Genomic DNA, 8,032 nt, shown 5'->3' on the forward strand with positions numbered 1-8,032 from the left:
GTAAATTTTAAGCTCTTTGAGGAAGCTATAGCACCTCATTACATTCTTCTCAGGGACAGTGCTGACGGCAAAGGAAAAGGGTCCCCAGGTTTGAACTCCACGTATGTCATAGGAAATACCTAAAGTCAGGGTGTAACAATGCAGCCCAATGAAAGCACCTTTCTCCTCCCACCTGTCCCAGCCTGTTCCTTCTTCTCCATGTCCCAGCCTGTGTACTCAGAGCAGCACGAATGTAGGGGGATGTAGGGCAGATTATGAAGTGCTAAAACTCCTTAAGCAAATGCAAGGGTACTCATGGTTTTGAGAAGAGTTCCAACACATGGAACTGACTATAAACAAAAAGCTGCTGCTCTTAACTGATTTTATTCTCTAGGGTATGTTAAAAATGGGTATTAACTGCAGGGAATCACTACAAACAAAACCTGAGTCATACAGCACAAAGCGCAATACAATACCTAATAAAAGATTTTTTCTGAGTCTTAAATTTCAATCATGACCTGAATTTTGGTGTTTGATTAAAAAAAAATCATTCTAAAGAGAGTATCAGGAAAATAACCAAGCACTGACTAAACACTGGGAGTAGGTTTGTTCTGCCACTGTGTTCTCTAGGCAAATGGGTACGTAAATTCTGAATTCCCCAACCCCATGCCATTCCTCCCAGAGCTGGCTGCACAGTGGCATTAACCTCCATGTCCTGCCTGCCTGGCCTAAATTCCAATCACATAATACACGATGTCCCTCTTACTTAAATCGGTGCTGGCAAAGATCTTCACACTAATTTAACACTTTGCTCACTTGCCTTGGAGAAACGTGTGGATTAAACATTTCTCAGAAGAAATGTGAGACAATGGTCAGCCCCATGATTGTACCAGGTCACCTTTCAGGGAGAAAAGCCAACAGGAGTAAGAATTGCTGTCCAGGACTACAGGGACACAAGATTTTGGGGAAGTAGGAGGGGAAAGAAGAAACAGACTTTGAGGAGAACTGATAATGTGTCAGGAAGACAATGACAGTTGCGGGTTTCAAACAACTTGCAAGCTCAATGTTTTGTAAAATCTAGCACATGAAGAGGAAAAGAGATTTAAACTTAGTGTGCTGTCAGTGCATAGTCTAGCACAGGTTTTGAGCACTAGTCAAACTCCAAACAGGCCTGCTAAAGGCACAAAGTATTAGACAAGGTTTCCTAAGATGTGTGGAAGGCCAATTAGATCTCTCCATTTCTCACTGAGAAACAGAGAAACTCAAATTTCCTATTCAGTATTTCCATATAGGCTACCTTACAAAATCAGCCTAAGCTATAAAGTGTCCAAAACTCTGCTAACAGTTTAAGCAGAGTTTAAATGTTTACCCTGTCTTGCTGCTTACATCCCCTTTAGGGTAATTAGACAAATTCAGCCCTGCAAGAGAAGTTTATTGAATACTCTCTGCATTTGCACCCTGCTTCAGCAGTAATTTTCACCTAACTGTTCATTGCATTACTTTTCTGCAGCCCAAACCAGTAGTGAAGTCATTACAAAATGCTAACATTTAAAATAGCATGTACGGCAAACGCAGAGACACATCAGCAACACCAGCACCACTGACCCATCCCTGGGAAATGGGGCCTCTCCACTGAGTGCAACTAAGATCAAGAAACTGCAATTAACAATTAGGACTGGCCTGAACAGTAATTTTCTTTTTAACTCTTTTTAATGGTTACTTTATATCACAGTCTATTTGCCACCAAAAATTTGATCGTGTAATACATTTGCATCTAATAAAGATTGGTGTTTTTAAGTTACAGCTGTTTTCAAGGCAAATCTCTCAGCATTAATAGTAGCATATTTATACCACGTGGCTTAATTATGCATTGCACAGCAAAAGCTTTTTAGTATAAAGGTGTTAAAGCATATAGCTTTAAACCATGAAACATAATAAACCAAAGGACTTGGTTTGACTACTCTGAGCTAATCAGTACATTTGTTCATGTCACAGCTAATTATTATTCGCTACTCGAGATATTCCTGCTGATGATCCTCCTACCAAAGCCTTCCCCCACTCCAAATGATTTCTGTAGACGTGTGCTTTGATTCTCCAATTTGGATTCTTCATTATTTGTGTAAAAATTTTTGGAGGTTTCTTAGGATCACCAGAATTATACACTGCCCAACTTGACCTGTTGATAGCATTAACCTTGAAGTATTACTCTTCTCCTTTCTTCCATTTTCTAGTGTTTTAGTTTCTTCCTTCCAATGCTGCTTTGCACTGAACAAAAGACATTTGGAATACACTTGATGACAAACAAATACAGCATTTTATCACTCCTAATGAAAGCATATTCACATATTGCCACAGTGGTGAGTTCACCCAATTCTGCCATAAATGGAGCTTGCCCTTGAATGTGTACAATTTCATTCTAGGACCTGAGAGCATTTATAAAATCTCCAAATTAGGTTTATTAAATAGTTTTGGAGAGTATGCACTAAAAGACTCTATTTTGCTCCTCCCTCCCACTGCTCCCCACTCTGGGCTGAGACAGAAAACTAGCTAACTATTGGTTCTGTTCTCTACTTTTCCACACATTTTTACCTACAATGACATGCAGCTTCTGTCTAAATGGATGGCAAAAGACTGCATCATTTTTCCATATAAATGTTATATACATACATGGGACACCCACCCAGCTAGAGATAGGGCTATAAAGAGTGAGATGCTGCAGCAAGAACACCCCCGAAGATTCCTGGCAGCTCTGCCCATCTTTCTTTGCATGATCAGTCTAGTTTGGGGTGGGTTTGCATCAAAGTGCTAGAAAAAAAATTAAGAATTTGCAAAGTTGAGTTCTTTGAGAACTTCCCAAAGATGAGAAAGGTGTTAGCAAGCAAAATGAAGTTCTCCAATTTTATCTAATAACCAAACAATAATGGGAGTTGAAGTCTTTCACTGCCAGGGATTAAGGTGGATGCTCTATTGGCTACACTTGTCCCTTTCTGCACAAGTCTGCCAACTGCCCTCTAATCTTGCAAGCCCTATGAGGAGTTTAAAACATTTAATTGCTAACTCTATTATTAAGGAATCTACCCTGTCAGAATGCAGCACCTAACAACGTTAAGTCTCTTAGAGCAAATCAGTTTTGATACTGATGTTTCTCAGAGGTGCAGCATTTAATCCTCAAATTACAATGCAAGTTTTAACAGGCAGTTTCTACCTTTCACCAAGATTTAGTAATTGACAAAAAAATTCAAACCCCTTTCTAACACTAATGGTTTATCAAAAGAATACCAGTAATTTCAGTCAAACCGTTCTGATGAACCAGGCAGAAATACAATGGGGAGACAGACATGTTTATGCTATCTGATTGAAAGGGCTGAGACAAAATTCCAGAGACTTGGTGTTGTCATAAGAGGAACAGTCAGGAACCATGACTGTGCCCTGGGGCCAAAGGGTGTGACATTGGGCCAGAGGTGTGTCAAAGACAGAATAAAATGCCTGCCATAAAACTGGTAGCCACTCATATTCACATGGTTAAAGAAAGAAGAGTTGGCAATATAACACCTGAAACAGTAATGTTCTTTGTTCCTTTTTTCCGCAAAGATGATGAATCCTACCAATACAGGAGATCCTTCACCTACTCTATGGAGCTTTGTATTTATTTTCACAGCCTCCAGCCTCTTCCTTCCTTTTGGTTATGGCTTTGTTTTTTATTTTCCCCTCTTTCTTCTGCCCTTCTTGTTCTGTAATCCCAGGTAGTGGTTTTTGACCATTTAAACCATGGCATATAATAACTGATGAGTAACACAGCAGTAATACCAGTGGTGGCAATTTTGCTTTGTTTCATGGGAGTGTTAGAGTATTAGAGAGATGACTAGGACATGTCTCAGTGGCAGACCGATAAAATGAAAGATGAATTTTCCCTGCCTGCAACTCTTGCCAAGTTTTAATCATAAACATCAAACAAGTTACAGGACATGTTTTTCCCAGGCAATGAAGTAAAAAGCAAACAGTCTATTTTTTAAAACAAATTTCGGATGAAGAATTATTGCAAAAAAATTTACTAATTTATCTACTGAAGATGCTTTTGCAAGCTCATCAGCTACAAATATCTGACTAAATGGTTGAGTTTCACAACCATACTTAAAGTACTGCCACTTCTATGATGATCAGTGCTTGTCATAGAGGCTTATTTACCAGGTCTCCCACTTTGCTGAAGACTTTCCTTATGGCTTTATGCTTTAACCAAAACCTTAATTCTTAGTTCTCTTCCTATCTACATACTCTTCTAACTGACTGGGAGAAAATTTCAGTTCCTATTTTACAGTGACATGCCAAAAAACTTCCTTGAAAGCGTTACCCATCCTCCATTAGTAGATTTCTTCAAAGCTGCCTCTTTTACTTACTCCAGACATGTGCCTGTTCTTTTTATGTCTAGAATATGTGTTAAACTTCTGAAGTTTACCCAGGAGTGAAAGCAGAAGGCATAGCAATGTCCTGGAGTAGCATCTGCCTACCCCCTCCGACCGGGATAGACGTCGATACCAGGACGGTTTGCAGTGAGCTGTTTTTAATGGACAGCTCCCAGGTGACAGCAGACACTGCTGCAGCAGCAGCCGCAATATCATACATCCTTGATTGAACTTTGATTAATTTTCCAGACTTTCAGAGCCTGTGGCAAAAGGATCCACAGCGGTAGCTGCAGCCATTAACTCCATCTTTTGTGATTTCTCCTTCTTCATTATGTTTGGGTCTTGATTGAACTTTGTTCCAAGTTAGTAGCTTTTGGCTATGGACAAGGGAGATAAGACTTTAGAAGTGGAGTGCAGAAGGATAATATGTGAGAAACTTGCAGTGAAAGCTGCCTGGCTACTTGGTGCTAGCTTTGGATATACCTTGATGATGTGAGCAGCATTAGCAAAAATGTTGGAACTCTGGCTACAACAAACAATCACTTAATGCAGTCACAGTCCAAATGTCTTCCAACACTCGTGCATAGCAGATGCTACTTAATTAGACCAAACTAATTCAAAATTACTGTGTTCATGTATTGAATAAAATTACCATTCCTGGTCAAAGCTGTAACTTTACAGAAGCACTTGTTAAAATAAATTAACAGTCCTAGTAGCCTCCTAATATTATTTACAGAGTTTGCTGCTAAATTGCGCAAGCAACTGTACAACTATTGGTATGCTCAATAGAACAACTTTATACTGTACAGTCAGCCTAATGTCTGTAAGATTATAATATCCAAAAAACTAGCTTAGCAACAAACAGCTAGTATAAATCCTACTGTTACTGGGGAAAAAAAAGCCAAACCTGACAACACTTAACTGAAAATATTACACCAAGTTTTTCCAAAAGATCCTTCAGTGTTTTCATCACATTTCTGCTTCCTTCATTTTTGGTCACAGAATATCTAAACACTTTGTAGCACAGTGACATTTCAATTCTAAGATTACTTCACAAAAAAAATAAAATTCTCATTTTCCTATTCTTTTTACAGTTACTGGTCAAATCTAACACTGATACATCTCCAGAATCACTTATGTCTAGTGTTTTGCCTACTGTTGGTATTGAAATGGTGGTATATCGAAATTGTATGCAGAGGCTGTAGTGATCTATAGAAATTTTTGCCCGAACCTAGGAAAGCCCTTTCAAAGCCCCTTTCAAAGCATGAAAACTGAAACTTACTGATGGTAAAAAATATTAAACTATTAAGGGTGATTCAAAATCCACTATAAATCAAAGATATACACGATGTTTCCATAACATCTGACACAATGGGGCTTTGTCCCTACCAGAGGCCTCTGGGCATTCCTGTTATATAAGCTATAATAGATTTGTCTCTGTGAAGCTTTGAGTTATTGTGGCACCTCCAATAGAGGCAGCATCTGAAATAATTTAAAACCTGGAAATAAGAGAAACCTTTTAAAAATAAAATACATATATACATATACATGCACACACATATATAAATAAATATAACTTTTCCTTGCTTTAAGCTTTATATTCAATGCCAAGAATAGCTGGCTGAGGAACTGGCATCTGCCGTGAGCTCTCATTTATCTTCCGGCGCTGCCTTGCCCCATTGCCCAGGCAGCCTCCGCAGTTCCCCTCCGCTCATCTCCTCACCACTTTGCCTTCCTCTGAACCCAGAGCAGGCTTCCAGCACAGAGCCCTTCTCTGCTTACAGGCTTTCCAGCCCCTTTCCTCCTTTTGCCAATCCCTGTCTCAGCTTTCTGACAGGAGACTGCATAGAAAAAAACAGAACCTCTCCTACCTGGTAGGCAGCATTAGAAACAGACTTGCATACTAGAAATTATCAGCTTAAATGTGTTCAGACTGGAGCTAAACTGTCAGCTCAAACTGTATCTATCTGGGTGATCTGGACACTTGCTTGGTTAAAGTGGCTGGGATACCACAGACAGCTAGCAACTTTGGGAAGTAAATAACTTGTGGGAATGTTTGAGTGTTGCAACAGAGAGAAGCAATTCAAGAAACACAAAGCTGATGGGAATTAAGTATTGTACTGGCTACCGGGTCCCTTAAATTTTATCATTGATGCTTCTTGAAATGCACTTGAGCAAGCACAAACCTATTTTAGGGTGAAACCAGAGCTGCCCTGTTAATAGCTTCGAAGCCCTGGACTGGTTACCTGGGCTTTCCCTCCATTAATACCGTGGTTTAAAATAATAGGGAAGTATGCATAGCATGAAAAGTGGAAAAGAAGAAAAGTGCTTCAAGACCGACCACTTTTTAGTGCACGTTTGGGAACTGCTTGGAGGAGTGCCAGGGCTAGAACAAGGTGCGAAATCATACAATCATAAGAAGGGTGGCAGGTGTAAAACAGAACTCTCTTATGGAGCAGTGGTTTGGGTAAAATATCTGCAGGAAGCTGACTGCCAGACCGACACTGAAGTGATTGAAGGAGGAGGCCTGGCAGGATTAGCACAAGGAAGTAACGAGCCTTCAGGTATACTAAACACACACACCGTTTGTGTGACTTTCCACAAACCTCCTTTTCTCTTTCATGTTGTCCTAGTATTTTAATAAACCATACAGTGGTGGTAAGAAGGAGCATGGGGCTCCTGGAGAGACAAGCTGAATGGTCACTACCCTGTAAGATGTAAAGGCCACTACCCTGCAACAGCCCATACTGGAGCAGCATGGGGTTAATGGCATCCCAGGATTACTTTTGATGCCTTTCTCAACGGCTGGGACAGGTGTCCCCTCCTGCTGAGGGTGTCCACAAGCTGAAAGATTTTATCCTGCCTTTGCACAGCCACCATGACTTGTGTCGCCTGCTTGAAGGGAAGCAGGATCAAGCCCTCCAGCAGTAACTGGAGTGAGACATTTTTATTAGTCCAGCCACATGCTTTGCTCCAAAGCCCTCAGCTTGTCATAAATTTTTCTGTGTTAAACTCTTCACCCAGATATGGCTCTAACACAAGCTCCTTGTCCAACAGATTATTTAGAGAATATTCTTTTTGAACTGTCTCTTCCACAAACAGAAGATGCAGCCAGCATCCTGTCTCTGTGACTTCTGATTAAAGGAGCACTAAAACTCCACAGACAAAAACCTGAAGAGGGAAGAAACACTAAATTCATCCTGAGCATTTAGTGCTATCTTCTTCTGAAATCCCTCATGGTAAAATGAAGCTGTGGTACTGTCAGCACAACCTCGATTAAAAAACTGTTGCAATTTCAAATAGAAATTAAATACTTGGCATGATCTTTAATTTTCCCTATAGTAAGGAAGCACTACTAAAAGGGCATCCTCTGAATACATTCAAATCCTCATTGCTATAAATGTTTAGTTTCCAGAAATACAATTTATACCAGATCTGTAGAAACTCCATATACCTCTGACACATTCTTTTCAAGTAATTTCAACACATTTTATTAAAAACCCCACCAATAAAACATCACAACCCTCACTGAAAGCATTATCACCCTTGATCAATCTGGTAAATTTGTGATTTACCCAAAATTATGCAATAAACCTGGGACAGAAATAGCCTGTCATTCAGTCAGTTTTGTGCTTCATCCTCTTCCCAAGAAC

This window comes from Ammospiza caudacuta, chromosome 10, assembly GCF_027887145.1.
Source record: "Ammospiza caudacuta isolate bAmmCau1 chromosome 10, bAmmCau1.pri, whole genome shotgun sequence".
NCBI classification, from domain to species: Eukaryota; Metazoa; Chordata; class Aves; order Passeriformes; family Passerellidae; genus Ammospiza; species Ammospiza caudacuta.